The following is a 25,087-nucleotide window of genomic DNA, read 5'->3' as shown; positions in this document are numbered from 1 at the left end:
GAGAATAGACCAACCCCCACCTCTTTACAGCCTCCTTTAAGGTAACTGTAGAGAGCGATAAGGTCGCCCCTGAGCCTCCTCTTCTCTAGGCTGAACAATCCCAGCTCCCTCAGCCGTTCCTCGTAAGACTTGTTCTCCAGACCCCTCACCAGCTTCATTGCCCTTCTCTGGACTCTCTCGAGCACATCCATGTCCTTCTTGTAGTGAGGGGCCCAAAACTGAACACAGCACTCAAAGTGCGGCCTTGCCACAGCCAAGTACAGGGGGACAATCACTTCCCTAGACCTGCTGGCCACGCTGCTTCTTATACCAGCCAGGATGCTGTTGGCCTTCTTGGCCACCTGAGCACACTGCTGGCTCATATTCAGCCGGCTATCAACCAGTACTCCCAGGTCCTTCTCTGCCAGGCAGCTTTCCAACCACTCATCTCCCAGCCTGTAGCGCTGCTTAGGATTGTTGTGCCCCAGGTGCAGGACCCGGCACTTGGCCTTGTTGAACTTCATACAGTTGGCCTCAGCCCATCGGTCCAGCCTATCCAGATCCTCCTGCAGAGCCTTCCTACCCTTGAGCAGATCGACACATGCACCTAACTTGGTGTCATCTGCAAACTTACTGAGGGTGCACTCAATCCCCTCATCCAGATCATCGATAAAGATATTAAAGAGGACTGGCCCCAGTACTGAGCCCTGGGGGACGCCACTAGTGACCGGCCTCCAACTGGATTTGACTCCATTCACCACAACTCTCTGGGCCCAGCTATCCAGACAGTTTTTAACCCAACAAAGCATACGCCAGTCCAAGCCAAGAGCAGCCAGTTTCTTGAGGAGAATGTTGTGGGAAACGGTGTCAAAAGCCTTACTGAAATCAAGGCAGACCACATCCACAGCCTTTCCCTCATCCACCAAGCGTGTCACTTTGTCATAGAAGGTGATCAGGTTCGTCAAGCAGGACCTGCCTTTCATAAACCCATGCTGACTGGGCCTGATCGCCTGGTTGCCCTGTAAGTGCCTCGTGGTGACACTCAAGATAATCTGCTCCATGAGCTTCCCTGGCACTGACATCAAACTAACAGGCCTATAGTTCCCCAGGTCTACCCTCCGGCCCTTCTTGTAGATGGGCGTCACGTTTGCTAGCCGCCAGTCGACTGGGACCTCCCCTGATAGCCAGGACTGCCGATAAATGATGGAAAGCGGCTTGGCCAGCTCCTCCGCCAGTTCGCTCAGTACCCTCGGGTGGATCCCATCTGGCCCCATCGACTTGCATACATCCAAGTGCTGTAGCAGGTCGCCAACCATTTCCTCGTGGATTATGAGTGCCACATTCTGCTCCCCATCCCCTTCCACCAGCTCAGGGTACTGGGTATCCAGAGAACAACTGGTTTTGCCGCTAAAGACTGAGGCAAAGAAGGCATTAAACACCTCAGCCTTTTCCTCATCTCTTGTAACTAAGTTTCCCCCCGCATCCAGTAAAGGATGGAGATTCTCCTTAGTCCTCCTTTTTGTGTTGATGTATTTATAAAAACATTTTTGTTATCTTTAATGGCAGTACCCAGATTGAGCTCCAGATGAGCTTTGGCCTTTCTAATTTTGTCCCTGCACAGCCTCGCAACATCCTTATAGTCCTCCTGAGTGGCCTGCCCTCTTTTCCAAAGATTATAAACCCTCTTTTTTCTCCTAAGCTCAAGCCACAACTCTCTGTTCAGCCAGGCCGGTCTTCTTCTGTGCTGGCTTGTCTTTGGGCACGTGGGGACAGACTGCTCCTGAGCCATTAAGATTTCTTTCTTGAAGAGTGCCCAGCCTTCCTGGACTCCTCTGCCCTTCAGAACCACCTCCCAAGGGACTCTGCCAACCAGTGTCCTGAACAGCTCAAAGTCAGCCCTCCGGAAGTCCAAGACAGCGGTTTTACTGATCCCCTTCCTGACTTCGCCAAGAATAGAGAACTCTACCATTTCGTGGTCGCTCTGCCCAAGACAGCTCCCAACCACCACATCTCCCACCAATCCTTCTCTGTTTGTGAACAGAAGGTCTAGCGGGGCACCTCCCCTGGTAGGCTCACTAACCAGCTGCATCAGGAAGCTATCTTCCACGCTCTCCAGAAACCTCCTAGACTGCTTTCTCTGGGCTGTGTTGTGCTTCCAGGATATGTCTGGGAAATTGAAGTCCCCCACAAGAACAAGCACTGACCATTTCGCAACTTCTGCCAGCTGCAACAGAAGCACAGGTGATCAGAAATGGGACAGACATGTTTGTGGAGGGGCAGGAAGAACAGGACCCAGGGAAGTGGTTGTAAAGAAATAGGTCAGAAAGAGAGGTTTGGGAGTAATTTTCCCTCTGTGTCACCTACTTACATGTTTAATCTTCAAAGCTGTTGAACTATTTTTTTTTCTTTTTCTTTTGCAGACAATATATAGAGCATCTATATGATATATGAGACAGTATGTATGACAACTCTGTCTCTTGAGAGACTGAGATTAAAGAGGAAGATACTGCAAATATTCTGGGATCTCAGAGGAAAGTTCTTTTCTATAGGAATGAGGTTTTTCCATTCCTCTTTTCCAGCCTTAGATATCTACACCATAGATCTATATTTCTGAATTAAGCTGTTTAGGCTCTTTTTGCTCACTGGGAAGAAATAAGGGCACAATTTATTTGACCTATTTTGTTCTAATCACATTTGTATAAGATAAATTGTGTCCTAGAGGTGCCTATTAAGGGAGTTTATGGTGTCAAGCTTAAATGTAAATGCTTGTATTCTGGATGTCTTAAAGTGCCACCCTGTAAACAAACCTACCTTGCAGGCAGAGGTTCATTAGGTCATTGGCAAGGTCTGCTTCACTTCCATATCCAGGGTGGTCTAAAGGGCACAGTGATCACGTATACATCCTTCATCATGGGCTGTTTTTGGATATAGCTAACTTACCTTCTGTGCCTCAGAATCCCAGAATCACTGAATCATTGAGTTTGGAAGTGACCTGTGGAGGACATCTGCTCCAACCCCCCTGTTCAAGCAGCACCACCCAGCACAGGGTGCCCAGGACCCCGTCCAGGTGCCTTGTGCCGCTCTCCCAGGAGGAGACCCCACAGCCCCTCTGGGCAGCCTGGGCCAGTGCTCAGCCGCCCGCCCAGCACACAAGTGCTGCCTGGTGCTCAGAGGGAGCCTCCTGCCTGCCCCTCGGTGCCCACTGCCCCTGGCCTGGCGCTGGGCACCCCTGAAAAGAGCCTGGCTGCGGCCTCTTTGCCCCCTGCCTGCGGGGATTCACAGCCCTGGGTGAGATCCCCCTGAGCCTCCTCTTCTCCAGGCTGAGCAGTCCCAGCTCTCCCGGCCTCTGCTCGCAGGAGAGGTGCTCCAGGCCCTTCCGCACCAGGGTGGGCCTACACTGCACTTTCTCCAGTAGCTCAATGTCTCTCACAGGGCAGCTGGTTTGGAGGAGAAGAGATGGGTGGGCAGAGGGCACTGTGCTTACAATGAGGGACAGCTACTGCAGGAAGGTATATGGTGACAACGTCCACGATCAGAAGGGATTTGATTAACATTTGCAGGATGCTCGCCATTTACTCCTGCAGCACTGCTAGTAACTCTTACTAACTGAATGGGGAGTGCTGTCCCCCTTGGGTGGCATTTAGCCTGCCTGGGATAATGGAAAGTCTGGCATGGGAGAGAGAAAAAAGGAAACAGATGTTTCCTAATGCAGATCTGTTGGCCACGACAGACCTGCTTCAGGAGACACTAGGTCTGTTCCCACTTCCTTCCACCCCCAGCAGCTGCGGTGGAGATGCCCCTCTTCAGCCACCCTGGCTCCATTGTTTATGTAGCTGTTATGGAGACAGACACCTCCAGCATGACAGCAGCAAGGATCATTCTTTTTTTTTTTTTTTTTTCCAAATCAATTACCTTCAAAGCAAAATTAACAGCTCCAGCTGCCAGTGGACGCAAGCTGGAGAAAACAGTGGATCCACTGAACTTCTCAGACCTAAGTTTGAAACAGAGAATTAAAGCCAGACTTGGAAGATCTCCACCTCATAGGGTACATAGGTATCGATCTGGATCTCCTCTCTGGGTCTTTGCTCTTCAATCGTAGGCCTTCACACAGTCAGAAAACTAGAGTGGCTTTGTATGAAAGGACTTGCCTGGACCATAGGGAAGCACGTTGGGAAAAGCACAGATCTTAGAGAGAGGCACAGCAACATTTATCACAGAACTGTCCAGGGAACAGCTAATTAATTGAAGTAAATTGAAGTAAAGTGCACACTCTGAGTGTTATATCTGTATGGTTAAATTATAGTAAGTGACTCCTACTTAATTACTTTATAATTTTTGCTGCTGGATTTAGTGGATTTAGTGGATAATGTGTTTAAAAGGGAGTCACTATCAATGAGAGAAAGGGGGAAAAAATACAGAGCTTTTTCCACTTTGAGATAAGCCAAGGCAATAGGGAAAAGCTTTCAGTGCTTCTCATCATTTCTAGATAATATTTGCACACTACGTTACCTATATCTAGCAATCACATTTCAGGTTAATTTCCTCAGCTTCACACTCAGAGGAATGCCTGCTTTGTTCCCAGCTGGATCCCTCTGCTAAACCAGGTTCCTGCTCATGCTGAGGAAGAGGGCAAGAACAAGCACCAGGATGCAGCTGGGAAGAGGAGACTTCTGCTAATTGATGGTGACCTCATGGTAGATTAGGCCAACCTAAATACCCCCCTTTTGCAAGCATGCCTCCCCAAAACTGCTCACCACACCATTTCTGATCCATGGGAGGAGGAGATGGAGACAGGGAGTGAAGGGGGAGGCTGGCACATGGATGTCCTGTACCCTAGAGCTGTGGTGGGTTAAACTGCTGTGGAAGTGTGCCTCTGTGTAATCTGAGGGTTGCGCTCTGATTTGCAAACATGCATGATGGCAAATCATTAGCAAGATGAGGAAGAGCTTTATTCTGAGATTTTTGCTTTTATTTATTTTGTGTGTGTCCAGCTCTGGTGTTTTGGGTGGGACGTATTGTCTTTGATGACGTTTCCATGTGCAAAAGTGTAAAAATGACCAAGTTTGCTTTCATTATAATTAGAAAAATTATTAGAGCTTAAACAAAATCTGAAATTCTAAATGAAGTCAGTGTCACCATTGCTGGTTTTTTTTCTTTTTTTTTCCCCTCATTATTTTAAATATGTCAGACCAAGTGTTAACAAAGCAAGTTTTAGTTTGTTTAGCCGCCTCTTTCCAAACCCGTTGTTGACTGCTAACCCTATTCCTCAAACCTTCTCTCCTTTTCTCCTAAATCACTTAAAGTTTAAGTAGCAAAAGTGACAGACTCCACTAAGAATCCTTCCCCAGCCATCTTCCAGTGCAGGGGGCTTATGTGTCTGTTGTGCAATATCAGGGTACCCATGGATTAGACAGCCCAAGTACTGTAGATAATGTGACTGTACTGCAGAAAACAACCTGTTTTCACTGGCCACATAAAATTCACTCTGTTGCAGTCTGCTATTAACAATTATAATTGATGAGACTAATTTTTATTCATGCTTCAAAGAATCTTAGGAGTGAGGGAGGGCAAGATAGCAGGAAGGGTTGGGAGGCACAGCTACAAAAACACTCAGAAACCTCCCGGGAGGAGAGGCTTGGTGGATTTTGCAACTGACTTTTCTGAGCCCTTGGTCATTACTTTAGAAGGAAACTCAGAAAGGGGCTTTTCCAGTTCAACAGCTCCTTTGAAAAAGATAAACATGACTTTCAGCTCTCATTTTAGTTCCCAAAGAATATAAAAAAATGAGCCTGTGGGTTAACAAGGGAAAAGAAGACAGAAGACAGATGACTCCCCTGCCACCAAGGCAAGTATGAGACTGAAGGAAAAAACTGGAAACCACTGAAATATGTTATCCCTATATACTTGTCCCTGAAGAACATAATGCCATTTTAGTGGATTATTTTATTTTATTTTATTTTAGCTTTCTAAAGTCATGAAATTAAGGATCTAATTAGCCTCATAAACTCATCTGCAAGTGGCTGTTGGTCCACAAGGATTTGGTGGAGCTTCTAGTGACATGTAAGTGACCTAACAGGAAAAGCTCTGCTCTAGAAAAATGAACGTCAATGAACCATGAGCAGGATGAAGAGTATTGCCCAGGCAGGTATACATAAGCTTTCCTGTTCTACTTTATTGTCTCCTACTACAAGGAGTATTTCTCTTCTCTTTGGGGGAAGAATATGTGCAGACATTTCTCTAAAATATTTTTGTTCTACTTTCATCACCTTCATTACTGAAATTGTAAGTAAATGAGGTAGAGAGTGCCTTTAGCACTGAGTTGGTAATTCTCTGGGAGCACAGAGCATTTGGCTAAAACTATAGTGAGAAAGCTATGGTGCAGACCAACACTTTTCAACATGTGCCTTTCTGTTTAATGACTAAATCCTAATGTGCATCCAATGCAAATCTAACCTCTCTTTCTTACATCAATATTGAATCATTGGACTATATAAGCCAAAAATCTCCTGAGTTTGCATACATGAATTAAAGAAAGGGTTTGATTACTTCACTTTTCTTTGCTATCTCTGATACTGAAGGGAAACCACCAGGTGAACTACTTCTCATCACAGTTTTTTTAAGGGTTAGGGAATATCTACTTCAATTAAATATTCATTATTCAGTAAAAGGAAGTAAGATGAAGAAAAAAAGCTCTGCTTTGTAGCACTGCACCAGCTGGTACATAAGGTAAGAAACACTATGGCAATTAAATAAATCACCTATTATTAAACTCTACCTATATTTGGGTGCAAGGGGGTCAAAAAAAGCAGAACTCAATTCATTCAGATTATCAGCATTTGCCTGCGATTTAGGTTATCTATATGCACTTACACTTAAAGAGTACAGAGATTGCAATACTGTGGCCACAACGGTTTCTAAATACAAGATGAAAAAATTTTAAAGAGATGCAATACTTTATATTTCACTAGCTGTTATAACAGAAGGAGCTGGTTGGAAAGGACAGTCTCTCAGGTACAGATGCTTTTATTCAAGCAAGATGTGAAAAAATTATACGCCCAAAAGTCTTTCTGGTTTTCACAGCTAGTATTGATCGGCATAAGATATTAGCACACCTTGCCAAGCAAGGAACAAAAGAAGAACCAGCAGCATTTCTGGAAGGCATGCAGGCATACAAATAGTTTGGGTCATTTCCTTCAGGAAAAGTTGGTGCCTCAGCAAGGAAACTGGTGAAACATAATCTTTAAATCATACCAGTTAAAAATGCTGGGATCAAACTTTCTAATCAAGGTGAGAAGGTTAGAATGAGAATCAAAGAGAGGCCAGAAATGGTTTTGAGGAGGTAGAGATCCTATCAGCCTCCACTATGCTCTTGCAAGCTTTCCTGTTTGATGGATATCTGACATTCCACAAGAGCCAAAGGCACATAGTGCCTTGAGGCCTTTGCAGGACAACCCAAGTTCATTTTTTCTCAGCAAGGCTGGAAGAGCAGGGGTTCCTCTTGTGGGAACAAGAAGCCCGCAGAGGGGACAGGCAGCACAAGTTAATGGGAAATGGATAAGTTCAGGTGAGGCTGTAGTTCAGGAGAGCCAAAGGAGATGAACTGTAGAGCAATTGTAATGAAAAGATGAGTACAAATAACTGGATACTTGGAAAGCTGTAGACAAAACAAGCTCTAAGCCTTGCTTTTTTTTTTTTTTTTTTTGGTCATTTCTGTCATCTGGTAGTTGAGGGTGCTCAAATCAACAGAGACCTGTGACCAGCTGTTACATGTCTTTGAAACTCAGCAGAGAAAATTCTGACTAAACCTCAATTGGTACAACTGTATTTTCTGTGGCTGGTGAGCACATAAATAAAATAATTATAAGGCCACAAAAATAGTGAAATACAAACCTCAGAATTGTTCCTTCATAAATGTCTAACCTTTGGAGAAAGGAGCAACGTTTAAGGAATACTTAGGGAAAAAGCCCTAGAAAATGAACTCCTACAGTATGTTAATCTCTCCAATCTCTCCCACAGGTACAGCCATTTAGATACAGGTCTACTGATTGTCATCACCAAAACTGTGGGTGGGAAAAGGGACTGCGAGGTACTTACAGAAACAGTGCTCTTATCCTTGCAGTTATGACTTCATTAGGTTTGTTCAGCATGTAAGTCATTGCAAGTTGGTCTTTTGCAGTGCTGGTATTTACTGTACAAACACTGTTCAAGCATGCCAACCCCATGGTCTTGCAGAGATGTTTTCCTAAGTGCTCACCTCTGCTCTCTGGGCTTACACGTTTTGCTGCTTTGCACTCATACTGTGGAAGTACTGTGGAAGTACATGCTATACCCGAACCGCTGCTACCTCTGGATGGTCTCTAAGCACATGCTCAGGACCCAGCTCTGGTACCTCAATACCACTTTCCTTCACTCCCTGCTGCTGGCTGCTCATGTCCTGAGATATCCACATCTTATCTCCCTATGGTCTGTCTCTGTGAAGTTCCCAAACTCAAAGCTTTTTAGCAGTTCCTGACAGTTTCCTCTCCCTCATCACTGGTGCTGTCACTGCCTTGCCCCAGGGTATGTGTTGCTCTTATTCACAAATTTTGACTTGGTGCCTAAGCAAAATAAAGAGTTGCTCTCCCTTCTTTGCAGAGGAATAGTAGATAGGTAAAGAAAAGCAGAAGCTGAGGGGAGTGAGATAAGGATTGCACAACTAAAGCAAAACATGCAGACCTGTGAGCAGCAAAACAAATTAAAACTGAGCTTATTGAGGATTTACATTTTGAAGAAAGTACTCCTGTGTAGATGCTCTGGTTTCTAATCAGAGCTGAACTCACATAGAAGTTTCCTTCTGAAATCCTTAAAAGTATAGCTTCACTTATCTGCCTATTTCCATGAAATATGGTGAAATTTAATCACAGAATCACAGAATGATTGAGGTTGGAAGGGACCTCCAGAGATCATCCAGTCCAACCCACCTGCTCAAGCAGGGTCACCTAGAGCATTAATAACCTCAGGAGCTCGACTTCTCTTTCCCATGTGTCTGAAATTAGCCAATTCCTTCAAAAAATATTGCCCAGAAGAAGACAGATGTAGGTTGAGCATGATATTATACAAGCCATTCTTTCCTAGGAAATCAAGCTAAAAATAAATTGCTCTTTGCTCTACTTGGATATTTTCCTATATGGAATCTGGCCCTTAATGTTTCAAAGTTCTTCTGCCCAAAGGCAAGGGTGTGCAACGCAACATTGAATTTTTTTGCAAGCTTGACAACACTTTTGTATCTTTGTGTGTGCCCCGTGTGTATGTATGCATGTGTGTGTCTGTCCTACAAGAGGCAGAACTCATGGGGGAATACACCACCGTTCTGAGCACCTTCTCTACATCACAAATCTGCACCACTGCTGTCACCTACTCGCTTTGTTTTGCCCATGGAAAACACACTGCCACAAGTGTGAAGACTGAACATTGACTTTTTCCACATTTGATATGGAATTTGTAGGACTTATCTGATCTTTACAGTGCCCCACATGGGTTTGTGCCCGTATCTTTCCTGATTCAGAACTGGGCTGGTGACATAGAAATGGAGGAACTAGCATATATTTATTTCTGCATATTGGTAGCAATTTTCTTTGAGTGGTAAGCTTCTGATAGTAAAGAGCCCCACACCATCCTCTTTGCCAGGCATCAGCCTATAAAGTGGCATGCCAGAAGGCTTGGCTGGAGTACAGTTTGTTTCATAAATCTCTGGGAGCTAAAATATTATAAGGGTATTTTTGACAAATTCTTTGTTCTGAGAACTGGCTGAGATTTTATTCCAAGAATTCCAAAAGTTTATTCCAGGAATAAATGTCTCAATCAGATCCAGCAACAAGATGCTGGCTTCTTCCGTTAGAGACTGTCATTATACAGGGTAGAGAAAACTAGTAAGATTCTCATGTCTGCCCTAATGCATTGTTTGTGTTTCAACGACAGGATCCTGGTTCCTGTATTCTCAGAAGTGGTTATCTTTTGGGACACCTCTTTTGCCTTTAAGCACACAAATAGGAATCTCCACTGAAGTTTAATGAATGTTTGGAGTAAAGCTTAACCTGTTTATTATGTTTCAGTGAGGCTCCCATTCCCTACTGGCATGGTGGTGCATACTGTATATGCAGTAGTATGTATAATCTAGACTATGATTTTGCTGATATATATATTAGGCCAACATGTGGCAAGAAGAATTGGTGAGAGACAGTGAGCATGACTAATGAGATGTAATTAGTCCACTGAGTAATACAGTCTCAGAAAGTTGCTGGCAAGAGACAAAATTAGTGGGAGAGGGAGAATACATGGACAGGGCGTGGGGGAAAAGGAAGTGAGATGAATCCTTTAATGTGTTTCCCTTCATTCTTCATCTGGGAAATACCCCATTCCCACACCCACATAGGTATGTAATCCAGGAATAAATAAACCATGTTTGCTAGCAACATGTACAGAGAGACTGTTGTGGTTTTGTTTCAGCACATATCAAAAATTAGTATTTCTAAAGACGGCACGGTACAAACCTGGCATTATACAAAATGATTACTAACATCAGTCAAACACATTCACATGTCATAGGAAATCACAGTGGAAGTATCTGCAATTCAGGCAACTGCTGGGGAGCACAGTGGTACCTGTGCTCAATTCATATCATCCAATTCAGGTAGCATTCCAGCATTGCTTCAAAGAGCTCTGTGCAAATGACATGCCATTAACAACCCAAATTTTCTCTCAGAAGTGCAAGTAGAGTTCAGAGCAGTGGAAACAAGACCCAAGTAGCAGTATAAAGCTGCTGTGGTCTGTCTACAAAGGTATTGCAGCAGAGTCAATAGAATTTTTTTTTTGGCAGATATAAACCATAGGGCTTGAAACATTGGCCAACAAAGCTGAATTGGAAAGGCCAAAATTTCAAAGGTAAAGCCAAAAGAATTGTAGGTCTTTCTTTAATTCATATAAATTTAGGTAACTAAAGTGCAGTGTTTAGGCTCAGGCTGATCTGTAACATGATTTAGTTGCCTAAATACATTTAAATGCCATATCCTACCTGATCTCCTGAAGCTGCCTGTAGAGAACACGGATGATCAGTAGCATGGTTCTACCAACCCTGTGCAAATACATTTCATCCCAGCCCTCCAGTCCCTCTAGTCAATGAAGGTAGTAAGACATTTCCCATGTGGGAGAAATCCTATAGCAGAAGAGGTCTCTGAGGCATGAGTCGGGTGTGCAGACACAAGTATCCGGTGTCATTTGAGATGACCCAGAGTAATCTCACATCCTCACAGGGCTGACAGATATGACATGAGGCCTGTGTTATCCTGGAGTAGCGACTGGATGCCCAAGGGTACCCTAGGAAATAGCATGCAGCAGGCTCCTGTGTCTGCACAACTGAATTGTGCCCAGAGAGGAAAGGAATGAGCTGCTGCCAGCAGACACCCCTACTCTCAGATGCTGGAGAAGGGGACTAAATGACTTTCTTAGGTCAGTTTTGGATGTCGTAGTCAGGTGAGATGAAACCCTGTGCATATGGCAATGCAGAGTTCAAGGGCAGTAGTGTGAGTGCCAGAAACTTCACGTAGCACATGTACAACCATGTCACACTACGTGCTCAGCACTGCAACTGCCTCTAGCCTTCAAGTTCCTTCATTTAGCACAAGGTACTGTTCTTACCATAGCCAGAGAAGGCACCTCACCTGATGAGTTAGACACAAGGGATGACACTCTTGCTTTCAGTTCCATACGCAAACACGGAAACAACACATAAAGATCAAAGCGTAAAGAAGGGGAGAAATGGGTTGGAAAAGATCAAGTCATTTCACTAATGAGTCCATTCCTACTTTAATGGCATTAAGTGTTCTGAGGACTCAATTGTCAGGATCAGAATTGGAGTTGAGGGACTGCGTGTGACAGAGATGCTGGCAGCAAGGCAGTGAAATTACAGTTGGACTCATTTAGTCTCTGAAGCCTTTTCCTTTCCCATCAGAGCATCCCATCAGCCAAGCTGTGGGGGACAACTTCACACACAAATAAGAGATAGTAATGAGTCATATAGGTCCTGCAATGCTCAGGAGTGTACTCACTAATTACTAATTACTAATTGCTAATTACTAATTACTAATTTTTGTATTCATTCTGTTTACATTAATCTACTGTCATATTACTCTGGGCTGTTATCTCACCCCGAGCTAAGCAAAATCAGCCCTACTGGTCTCCACTTGAAGGGAAGCCACTGAGAGCTGACCGATCCAGTACAATCATCATCTCTAATCCAGAAGCCAAACCAATGCCCTAACGTGACACAGCCCAGCCAAAACTCCTCTCTGTGGTGTCTATGGACCATCTTTGGGAATTTGACATCTTTTAATACCTGTCAATTAATACCCACAGTACACACTCCTTACTCTTAAAATGAGGGCATTAGTGCAGACCTGAGTGCCATTCAGGAGTGAGATCCCAGCTTTGTACAACACAAGACCACTTCTTTGTTCTGACCATGCATTTTGGAGAGAGTTGAGGACGGGGGGGATCAGTATCTGGCCTGATAGAAAAAAATGCTAGCAACTCAAATTTTCCATATCACCATCAGAATCAAAGTGAAAAAGGGAATATATGAAGTGCAAGGAGCCTTAGTAAAAAGAAAATGCATGCTGCCCTCTGAACCTGGATTGTATTGGTTGGTGTGTTGGACATCAGGAGAACACTGGCTGCTGGAGGTGAGTTTGTTCAGATGAAGCAGGAAGTTCCCATCCTGAGTGTTTGGTGTCATCTTCACTCCTCAGAGGCTGTCTATCAATGTCAACTCCACTGCTCTAGGTGAATTTTCGTCACAGCACTGACACTCTGCCCAGTGTCAAGTCATTCTGCAGTTTGAAGTGGAAGTAGTAATTGCATTCATTCCTAGCCTAAGTGGCTTTTTTGTATTTCAGTGTGCTACTCGTCCCTTTAGCACTCTCATTCAGAAATGGAGATGAGGTTCCCCCATTTGCCTCTGTATGCCTACAGATCATCAAGGCTCCTTTGGGGCAAAGATCCTGCTGAAAGCCACTATGTTTTCATTATTTCTTTATATATTGACCATGCCAAGCTATCCACTGTGCCCTAATGCATACCATGATGCTGCATGGTATGTCCCCGTGATGGTACCTGTCAGAAACCTCTAGTTCACAGCTGTCATATGGAATATGCCATCTGCTTAGAGAGCCGAGCACTGAGCTGTACAAGAGCAAAGAAAAGGACAAGCAACAGTCAGTGAGCTCTGGGAGGGAAAACTGAGCTTGAAAGAATTTGTCTTCCTTTACATATGTATGACAGAATGAAAAAAAAAAAGAAAAAGCTGCAGGTCATTCCTTTATGCCTTAAAGTATTTCGTGTGTGCCTGCATCCATCTCTCAGTTTGTTTACTATTCCTATTTGTTTACCTTTTCTGGTCTGATCCAACCACAGAAATACTGCAATTTGCCCCTTTGGGAACAGGAATAAACCAGTGGTACTGAAAAAACATCTCAGAGAGAAGCTCCCCACTGTTACTAGCTGAAACAGAGTAAATTCTAGGAAGAGAAATTCTAGGAGAAAGGAACCATAAAATGCAGATTTCTTATGGCTTTGGATGTGAAATGGCCCTGGGAGGTGCTCAGCAGACATGGTAGCTCATAACATCAGGGCCACTTTTTGTGAAAATCTACAATTAGCAAACTGTATTAGCACCAGCACAGCACTTGTGCAGTGCAGGATTCATATAATGTGTTGCGTATTGCTTGCTCCAAGTGCTTCAGATTCCTTGTACATGCTTGAAAGGAGGGAATTGAAAGAGGCTTTTGCATGCACGTGAAGATTTTTTATTTATTTATTTTAGGAAACAGGATAAGGTTGGAAATGTTTTCTCATTTCTGTCACAAATTGACATGTAAAAAAAGTCAAAAAAAAAGAGTTCATGACATTAATTTTCAGATATGTTTGGCTTCATAATTATTACTTATACCATTGCAATTAGCTGAACTTCTGAAAAAAAAATAAGTCTTCCGGATTTTTTCCCTTTTTTATGTTAAAAGTATCAAAATCTGACATTGGGTCTATGTAAAATCTTCTTTCAAAAGGTGAAATGCATAGATATTAACCTTCTTTCCTAAACAATATTGCTTTTACCAGCACAGAATCTTCCAACAAAAATTTGCCATTGAAAATCTTTCTAAGCAGCCTTTCAATGAACTTTTAAAGGTATAGCAAGTCCATACAGAAAAGAGGTCTCCACTTTAACCAAATGAGGCACAGCATCTGGCATGGAAGATTCTCAAAGTATAGTTCACCTTAGGGGGAAAGTGGACAGATGCAGAGATATATTTGACTGTGTAAAGACATCTGTTATGCAAACCAATATTGCAAAGTTAGCTCTATATTTGTTAAGGGATAAGACAAAAATTAAGCTGAAATGAAGGTTAAGGAACAATTTAAGACAGCAGACTTCATTAAAGGGAAGATAATGGACTTTCCATCTAAAAAGTTGATGAAAAACGAATCTGATCAAAACAAAAATGCAAACACATCAACATACAGAACTTGGGAAAAATATTAGGTGAATCATGAAATGAGTATTACTGATCCATGATGAGGTGATACATCTTGTCGACACTATAATATTTGGCTAAAGTTTTATGGACTAGGTCATGCAGATGGAGGAGAAAGTTCTACATGAAAATTTTGGTAGAGTCTCAGATAAATATGTAGATTTTAATAGCTATAAATCTGAATTTGTAGTAAAAATCTACTGTTATATCAACCTACAGAAAAAGGAAAAGGCTGAAGTTGGGTAGATCCATATAGAAAACATATGCTTGAGATGCAAGATAACTAGACTTATTTATATGGCTTATTTACCCTTGCCTTTAATAAGAGGAAACATGACAGGAGGCTTAATAGGAATGAATATTCAAAAGGAAAATTACAAAAAGATGAAAAAAATCTAACTTCAGGGTGCTGAAATTTACGGAGCAGATTGACCCTCAACCAAGAAATACTAGCATGTGAAATCAGAAGTCCCCCAGCAAAGCTTTTCCAAATTAACCTATTCATCCATGGCTAGTGCATTAGCATTTGAAATTAGCAAGGAAACTCACATTTTGAGAAGAGAAAAAATGATCTATGTGGTAACATGACCATTCTCCTTGTGTCCAGTGTATGCAAGATACTGGAACAAAATTCAAGAAAAAGACTACCTAACAAAATATAGATAACAGAAAATGTGATAAAATGCAACCTGAATTTATAGCAATAACATCTGATAGATAATTTTTATTTATTTATTTATTTATTTTGTGATATGTTGGTCTATATTTAGATGAAAGAATGTGATAAACAAAGTACCTGGCCTTCTGCTAAGCCTCACACACATTCTAAGAGCAAATTATTAATGCTTAAGGCATGGAGAAGGGGAATTATTATTATTAGTTTCAGGGAAAGTTCTGGCTCCAGGGAAGGGACAATAGCTAACACTGATGGAGGAAGAAACCAGCAAAGGGCAGGTGCTGAGTGGAAGGTGTCTAGGACTAGCCTTTATGTCGGTTGTTCATAACACCAAAGCGCACACAAAAAAATAACCAAAACAAACAAACAAACAAAAACAAACAAAAAACCACACACAAGAAAAAAGCAGACATACAAAAACACAAGGCCAACCAACCAACCAAAAAAAAAACACTAATAAAAATGGTTAATGAGACAAATTTGGGAGATAATATTAATAGAGAGGAAGGTTAGAATACCATATAGGAAGAATTTGGTAATCTTGAGCAATGAAGCAATAAAAATCAGATTAACTTTAATAGCCTGAAGTGCCAGGGCAAACACACAGAGACTAATAAAAAGATTTGCTGTACGCTGGGGGCTGAACCGTGATAATGTGAGGCAAGGAGAAAGCCCAGGCTGGAAATAATCATTCACAGTATGGCCATGAGTCATCAACATGATTCAGCTACACAAAGGTTTGATGCAATTGTAGGGTGTATCAGCAATGAAATTTCCAGCAGACGGTGACAGATGAGAATTATAAATCAAAGAGGATTATACCTGGAGTATGACACAAATCCAGTCACTTATACTCTCTATGGTCACTCACTATAAATACTGATGGGAAAAGAAGATAGAAAGACCATGTTGATCAAAGAAGAAAGAGGTAAAAATGCGACACGGAAATTCAGGCTGCAGATGAGTAAGATTCAATGATGATAAGATGTTGAAAAGCCTTGCAAAAGGTCTGTGCCTGCTGCCCATGGCAAAAAAATAAAATAAAATAAATAAACAAACAAATAAATAAATAAATAAGGACTACAAGGTGCTAAACCCACAGATACAGAGAAGAAATTTTTGCCAGAGTAAGATTTGCGGTGCTTTGCTTGAAGGTGGAGAGGATCTGGAATTTGAAGCTCTCATTCTCATCTCAGATACACTCCTGTAAGCATCCTCAGGGAGGGAACACTAGCCATTCATTCAGTCTTTATCTCACCTAGGCATAATGGGATCAAGAATCACAGCTCAAATAGGCTTTGTCACATATGAGTGAGTTTTTTATTTTTCAGTGAGCGTCTCACTCCAAGAAAGCCAAGTATCTCCCTTTGTACTTACGCTTTGTGAGCAGAAGGTGTCAGGAAGGAAATGGGAAATACCAGAAGAGGCCAATAAACTCTTCCCCTCTTCCATACAGAGTGTCCATGTAAAACATGCACAGCACTGCAGTGCACACCAGCTGAGGAATAAACACTCCTCTATATGATCTGGTTCAACCTAAAGAAATATTCTTCCATCAGCCAGAGGCAGGGACAAAAGGGTTTAGGGCTATCAGAGAAGCTTGTCTTGGCTCAAGGAAGGTTTGTGCTCCCAGACTTTTCCTGTTGGTGCCGTGACCCTCTTCCTAGGTTCTCAGCAGAAAGTTTGACAAGAATATTTGCCATTAAATTGCCAATAATTAATTTTATGCTGGGTTTCCCGGACTCATTATTACTAATTTTACTATTGCAAGGCGCATTTTGTGGCTGATGAGTGACAATTCTTGTCACAAGGCGCAGATCTTTGATTAATTCTTTCTGCTCTAGATTCATTTGTGTGACAATCATTTGTGACAAAGATTAATCCTTCAGAAAATTACTGTGACAGTCTTTTCTCCACAGAGACAAGCCATCACACTTTTGCTGCTTTACTCTGACCTCGTTTTGTGACTTTGGGAAAGTTATTGTTTCCTTAAGACTCATTTTACCCATCTACAAAATCTATATAAGAGTCATCTGCACAAAGTATTTACTGCATAGCTGAGACATGGGAACCTAATAAACTGTGAAACTGTTGATGGGAAAAAAGTTGACTGGAAAACAATCTGGGACTTTCAATAAAAAGAGGTGACAGCCATAACCTCACAAATATTACAGTGAAGAGCCAGCAAAAACATATAAAAAAATGCATGTATTTTTCTGAAAGTTTTTTGTTTGCTTTTTGAAAAACTGAGGGTGTTTTCATAAGCAGTTTCACAATTTTTGATGGAATTGGTATCCAAAATTTCATAAAAACATTTTCTGAAGTGATCAAAACTCCATCTCTAGCAAGTAAATAATATTATTAACACTGAACAAAGTTAATCTTTTTTTTTTTTTTTTTTGGCAGGGCTCTAATGCTGACCATGCAAACAACACTTTGCAAAAATATTAAGCTTAAAAAAATCTTTTTTATTGAAATTTTTTTGGCAACATCTCATGAATATCTTCTACATGGTGACTTTTGAAGCACGAAAACTGTCTTCTCTGCATGAAAAATTCATAATTTAAAGACAGGGTTATTCTTAGAAAGCCACAGATAGAGTGTGAGCAGCAACTTTTTTTGGAGAAGGCAACTTTTTCTGTTAACAGACTCCTGCACTTTCCTTCATTTTTCGTATTAGAATAAAAACATAACATGGAGCTACCACTCCTGTGCAAGCCTTTGGTGTCTAAGGGGTTACCAACCCAACTGCCTGCCACAAGAGTCAGCTCTGCAATCCACTACAAAAAGCAACAAAGTGTATGGGATTCTTCTTGAAAAATAACCCCACTGGTGTTGCACATCCCTCGGGTACAAGGTTCAGCCACATTTTCTTTCAGGAGTAAGCTCAGTAGGAAGAAGCGTGCTGCTTCCCACTCCCTTGCAGGAGCTTTAGGATCCTAGAATCATAGAACATTTTGGGTCGGAATGGACCTTTAAAGATCACCTTTGGATGATTTTCAAATGTCACCATTGGATGATTGCGGCCTCACCTTGAGTATGTTGTGCAGTTCTGGGCTTCAGGGCTTCTGTTGCTGTCAGGTTTAAGCTGATATTGGTCCTGCTTATTGGTGGCCACAACTTTAGTCCTAAGGAGCTCAGCTCTCCCAGGCCCTGGGGAGGGAGCAGAGGGTCCTGATCCAAACCAGCAGCAAAGCACCTGAGTGCAAGTGTCTGACTGTGAACACATATCTCAGAACTTCAGAGAACCTCTTCTGAAACGTTTCATCGAGAGGAGAGAAATCTTTGACATGAGACTCTTTTCTGGGTTTATGGAGTTATGGGTAAGTGCTCCTTCTCTACAGACACTTGTTAGCACTGAATTCCTGCAGGTTTTTACTGATATGAGGGTGTTACTCCACTGCAACATAGTTTCATAAAGCCAGACAGGCACAGACGTGAATCACGCTTGGAATAGCTACAAAACACACCAGCAGTTTTGCGTTAGCTGATTGTGCAGACTCTTCCTGAATTATACACACTCGCACAGCTAATGGGCCTGCAATGAAGTCAGAAAATCAAACCTGATTGCAGGGCATGCAAATCATGCAAATAATGAAAAATCATGTGATTTGTATGATAGAGCTGACACACAGACACACAAATGTTTTTGAGAAACCAGAGGCTACGATCAGATGGAAGTAATTTATATATTTGGGCTGAAAGTTAATGAGCCTGGTACAAAGTGTGAGCAAGGAAACATGGTAGGAAATTAAAATCTTTCAAGAATCATTAAGTGTAGAGAGCTGGGTTTTCTAAAATTTGTTTACACTAAACCTAATTTTCCAATGTAAACCTTTGGCAATTACTCTTTATCTATAACTTTGAGCAGTGACATAGTGAGGTAACAATGTGATGTAACAAAAGCACCCTAAATGAAATTTTTTCTTACACAATATTGTTTTAATCTTTATTTCAATTCAAAAAGGACAAGCAATAAATCTCATGCATCTGAACTTCTGCAAAGCACTGGATACAGTAGTGAAATTAGTGGTTGCAGATTAATGCAAGCATTGACAGGAAAAAGCTACGTGGGACACAGTGAGAGGGATACTCTAAGAGGAGATTCTGCCTAGATGGGGTTACTGATGGAGCTCCTCAAGCAGCAGTCAAAAACAGCAGTGATCAGAGTGCAGTGCCCAGCTGTTCAAAGACAACTTCAAAGCTAAGCTGGATCAAGTGAGATGTCTCGAGGAAAACAGAGGGAAATATCACTTCCATGATTTAAGGCAACAGTGACACCTCTCTTGAATCTTATATATAACCAGATCATCCCTGCTTCAGACAACAAAAGCAGAGTAGATGCAGGAAATAGTCCACATAAAGACTCTTAGGTTTGGGACAGTGTTAAAAGTACTTTACAATTAAAGCATCTATATCACTGTACCCATACAAGCGCAGGCTTTGTATGAGATATAGTACAGATGGGGCGTGGGCTGGACTTTGGCTTTGGTCAAAGCCACGTGCCCCCAACATGCATTGTATCACATCTTGCGTCGGGGTCCATAGCTGACATCAGGTACATAGGTCAATGGGCTCCTTCCTAGAAGATGGTGAACTTACTTGCCACAAAGCGCTATAGATTTTGTGTGTAGCTCAGCTTCATACAAAGGCTTTTTTCCTTGATGAAGAGGAACGCATAAATGTACAGAGAGAGCTGAGACTGGCTCTACCTTCTAGTCTACCAATAAATCTTAGAGGATCTTTAGTGACCAGAAAAAAGGTATTTGACTTAACCATCACCTAGAAAACTGTCGGAGCAGAAACCATGCCTTTGTCATGCCATGCAGTCCTTTTCGCAGCCTGCCCGCGTTCATTTTACAGCTGTTAAGATGTCCTTGTGTAGTTGTCAGTGATTATACAGAGAAATAATCCCAGTACTGTTAAAGTCATCCAGTACTAAACTATCATTTAAAAATCAATAACTGTGGCTATCCTAAAAATACAGGATGAGGAGCACACCACCTAGGCCAGGCAGAAGTTGCACTGCGCTGTTTTCCCCTTGCTCTTGCCCTGTGTCTGGGTGTACAGTTTCCTCGGCTGCTCTGCTCTCCACTGCCATTCTGAGGATTTCCAAAGATACTGTGTTTTCAAAAACACAGAAGAAATATGATATTTGCTACCTTGTCATCAAAGTTGAATAATAATTCTATATTACCGATTAGCCCTGCTAATATCCTTTTGAAGAAGGTCCACCTTAGGTGACAGTACCTCCAGTAGGTTTAAGGTTTGCCACGGTGGCAAACACAGCTCCATCGTGGCAGTCCTTATGACAGCTTTAAGGATGCCCTTGAGCCAGCAATTGAGACAATTTGGTCTCCAAAGCTGTTCAGCTAAGGTTGATTCCTGCCGGCAGTGTTTAGAGCTTATCTGTGCCTGGCAGACCTTGGTCAGGAAATTCACCAGCATCGTGCCCCAAATTACTGGTTTCTGGTTTCTGGCCCTCTGACTTCTTTCTGTTCTCTAGCACCCCCAAATGAAGATGAGCCCAAGGGAAAAGGCACAGTCTGCTGGGCAGGATGGCTCTGCTTCAGAGAGAGTAAGGCAAAGCAGGATTGCTCATGGTGCCTTTCAAAGCCTCCTCATGATGCATTTCCCTGTCTCCTCCACTGGATACGCTGATACTCTGGGGGTCTGGGTGCTTTAAATAAGACCATGGAAATGTTCTGGCAGATAAAAATATTAAAAAGAAAAAGACTTCCCCCTGCCAGCTGCTATTTTAACCCCATCTCATTCTGTTGATCTGTTTTACGGCACAGCCCTCACAAACTAATGCTGTGTAGGGGTTGGGGTTGGACCTACATCAAATAAATTTGCTAGTGAGCAAATGTTAATGTAGCTGTACTTTGAAGTTGTCTAAGTGATTAACATAATTAAGATAAATTCAGAGCAGTAGTTCCCTACCTGCAAAGAGCTTAACTTCTTTCTTTCCTCCTCTTTTTAATCCTAAGAAAAGACATACTATGCAGAAAAGCTGGTATCTCTTTTCCCAATTTTACCGCTTAGTCTAAAAAAAGATTCTCCTGCTCAGTGGAAAAGTGACAGAGTTGTGAATATATTCCAGGAATCCTAGTCTTTAGAAAATCTCTAATCTTGTTTCAGACCTTTCTACTCACATTACTCTACCCACTTTGTAAGAGATTACTGTAACACGATTCTGTGAGGGATCTTATGGAAGGAAAGGTGACTCTGCAATAAAAAAGTCTCTAAACAAGTCATTTTTATCCAATCCCTCTCACAGGTTTCATTCATAACCTTTCCTCTGACCCGAACACAAGTACCAAGACACCTGTGCCCAAGCTGACTTAGAAGCACAGACTCATACAATGTCCCAGGTAGGGAAGGGACCCACAAGGATCATCGAGTCCAGCTCCTGGCTCCACACAGGACCACACAAAATCAAACCATACGTCTGAGAGTGTTGTCCAATTCTTCTGTCTGACAGACTTGGTGCCGTGATCACTGCCCTGGGGAGCCTGTTCCAGTGCCTGACCACCATCTCGGTGAGGAAACTTTTCCTGACATCCAGTCTTGGCCCACTTGTATGCAACGTGGACATCAGCAGCTGTGGCCTCATCATATCTCTTGGATTTTGGACTTGCCTTTTGGATGTTGTTCATGGTCTTTAGCCTGCTGATTTTGACTCATCCCTTGTAAATGTTAGGCAAAATTCCTGAATTTCACAACTCTTATTTTCCTTGCCTGATAAGCTCCAGTCCTGTTCTTCATCCTCTTGACATCTTTATCTCAGTTTGTTCTTCCTTTCTGTCCTGGTTCCAGTTAGGACAGAGTTAATTTTCCTCCTAGTAGCTGGTAGGGTGCTATGTTTTGGATTAGGATGAGAAGAGCGCTGATAACATGCTGATGTTTTAATTGTTGCAGAGCAGTGTTTACACCAAGCCAAGGACTTTTCGGCTTCTCGCTCTGTCCTGCCAGCGAGCAGGCTGGGGGTGCAGCAGGAGCTGGGAGGGGACAGACCCAGGACAGCTGACCCAAACTGGCCAAAGGGGTATTCCATACCATCTGACGTCATGCTAAACAATATATAGGGGTGGCTGGCCGGGGTGGGGGGGCCGGCTGCTCGGGAATAGGCTGGGCATCGGTCAGCGGGTGGTGAGCAATTGCACTGTACATCACTTGTTTCGTACACATTATTATTATTAATACTATTATCATTATCACTATTATTATTATTGTCATTATTATTTTCCTGTCTTAATAAACTGTCTTTATCTCAACTCACAGGCTTCACTTTCCCGTTTCTCTCCCCCATCCCAGAGAGGGAGGGGGGAGGGTGAGCGAACGGCTGTGTGGTGTTTAGCTGCCAGCCGGGTTAAACCACAACACTTTCCATTGGAATGAAATCCAGACAGGGAGGCCTGTGGCAATTAACACACAGATCTCCTTTTATCTCTTGTTTTGCTGCTTCCACTGGTGTTTTGTCACGTATTTTTCTGTTTTTATTTTATTCATATCAATCTTCATATGTCTATTATAAATTCCTGCAATGCCAGTGGAGCTTCTCCGAACTCGGGCAATTAGAACTGATATCCCATTATGGTCCTTCCAGGAATGTTAAATTTATATGGTGAGAAAGGGGCAGAAAGCCTCTTTTTTTTTTTTTTTTTTTTTTTGTTCAAGACTTTAAAAAAAAGGAAAAAAAGAACATGAGCAAAATACAAAGAAGAACCCCCTGGTTTCAATTTCACCTGTTGTTGTTTGATTTTGATGTGGGTACAGCTGTTCTTATAATTTGCCTTTGGCTAGCACAGACCTCTACTGTAGTCACTCGTAAATGAATGCTGTGAATGCTGCACCCACAATTTCTGTATGGATCAGAAACTGATCCTTGTAGGTCAGCCACATGCAGCCCTGCTCTGCTCTTCTTCTAGCGGAGGATGGTCACTGCTGATGTATTTCTCCTGTGCTCAACGATTCAGCCCTCTTCTGCGTGACGTGCAACAGGAACCTCAAACAGCTCTTAATCTCTGACAAAGATGCTTTCTCCTAACAGCAGGCTCATCAGCAAACAACAAAATGTCATTGACAAAATGATTATAGTAGGATGGCAGAATGGATCTCCATAGTAACAAGTAAGTGGGGCTAATGCCACCCTTTGCAGCATCCCAGGAAGCCACCCAAAGTTTATTTTACATTCTCAGAGCAGAATGCACAGAGTACCTCAGGAGCTGCTTGGCCCTGGGAGGTGGAGAACCAGAAAATGCCTCTCGTGGCTCCTTACTACCTGCCCAAAATGGGTAGTCAGATATTGTCACAGCAGCAGCAGCAGGTTTTCCTTAAAACTGAATCTGCAACAATACAGGATTTTAAACGAAGTAGCAGGACAGAATAGTTCCCTCGAAGAGCCCTCTTCTATTTATCCTCAATACAGCAAGCAGAGGCCACTGTGTATTTGCAGTCAGTTAATTTTATGTATTTCTATGTTTCACTTTGGATGTCAAACAAATTGAGAGGTGAGGAGGTGGTTAGGGAGCTTTTCCTATGTTCCTAACCACATATTTTAATAACATCAATAATGACAGTTACAGATATACTATAATCTGTAGCGTTGGGTATTACTAACTGTACTATTTATTGATTCTCTGAAGTCTGTGCAACATGGGCAGTTTCAGCCCTTAGTGTAGCTGATGTTAGAATTTTTCTTTCTGTGTCACCCAGATGTGTTGTTCATCTCCGAGCAAGGCCAAATCTTCAGGTAGTATAAACCAGAGTAGCTTTTCAGTGCCTCTGTGCCATTTTTCCCCCTTGATATCTTGTCCTACATTGTCTTGTTAGCTTTCTCCCAAGGTTTCTGCATCTACAAATGTTTCTTGCAATTCTCATGACAAAGCTGAGAAATACACGCATGTGTTTAGGAGGAAACATATCCCTGATGGGCACAATGTTTCCCTCTCAACAGCACAACCAACCTCCAAGTTGATATTCTGATCTTAACATATACACAGGGTTCCCACAAATGTCACTGCTAGGTGCCTGACTCATCCCTCAGGCACAAAGCAGCCCGTCTAAAATAAAGCCAGGATGACATTCAAGACCAGCACAAATTTCCTGCAAAGTACTTTTCTTTGTGCTTTTCTGTCACTATATATGAAATAAAGTTGTTGGTTTGATGCTTGAAGCTCCATTGTTTTGGTAGGCACATCCTGTGGTTAATTCGTATGAAAACAGGGCATTATTTCAGGAGGGTATTTTCAGGCCTCCCTGAAGCTCTTTATTTAATGGAGAATGTGTGATATAAAACGATTAATGGTAGTCTACGTATTCATAATATAACTAATGCAATACATTACTTCCTCCATTTCCATGCAGTTTTTAAGGCAGAGAAGCCATGTGAAGAAGAGAGTTTCCTTTCAGCAGGGACTTTACACAAGTAAAAGCAAATCTGTTGCTCTGCATTTACAGAATTGTTTTCTGATACACAGCAGATAACCATAAGAATTAAAAGAATAAATCAAAACAGTTAAAAGTTATATGTGCCCACATGTAGCCACCAAAGTCAATGATGATACTCCTATTAGATGCCTGATATTCATTACCTGTATTGAAAACAATGATGTTCTAAAGGACCAAGAAGATAGTAAACAAACATATATATTGATGGTGCGCTTCTACATTAATAACAGCCTGATTTATTCTGTAGAAGTAATTTTTACTTTATAGTTGTATGATTTGGTTTACAGCCATTTAATGGCTCTCAGTTTTGTGACTGCTGTTAGGGACCAGTACTACTTCTGGAAGTTGGATTATCTGATGTCCATTCCTTCATACTATGGGTACACCTCTTCTTTTTTATAAGAATAGCAGTGCT

At 42.2% G+C, this 25,087-nt stretch overlaps 1 long non-coding RNA gene across 1 annotated transcript; it reads left to right on the top strand.

The window, feature by feature from the left end:
- The first annotated feature begins 5,687 nt into the window (after positions 1-5,687).
- On the top strand, positions 5,688-22,496 carry LOC308187854. Its single transcript, XR_013944958.1, has 3 exons — positions 5,688-5,828; positions 17,626-18,542; positions 21,500-22,496. It is a non-coding gene; the product is annotated as an uncharacterized lncRNA (long non-coding RNA).
- Positions 22,497-25,087: the final 2,591 nt, after the last annotated feature.

The sequence above is a fragment of the Anser brachyrhynchus genome, assembly GCF_964034855.1.
Source record: "Anser brachyrhynchus genome assembly, chromosome: 1".
NCBI classification, from domain to species: domain Eukaryota; kingdom Metazoa; phylum Chordata; class Aves; order Anseriformes; family Anatidae; genus Anser; species Anser brachyrhynchus.
This window is presented reverse-complemented; position numbering and strand designations above follow the sequence as displayed.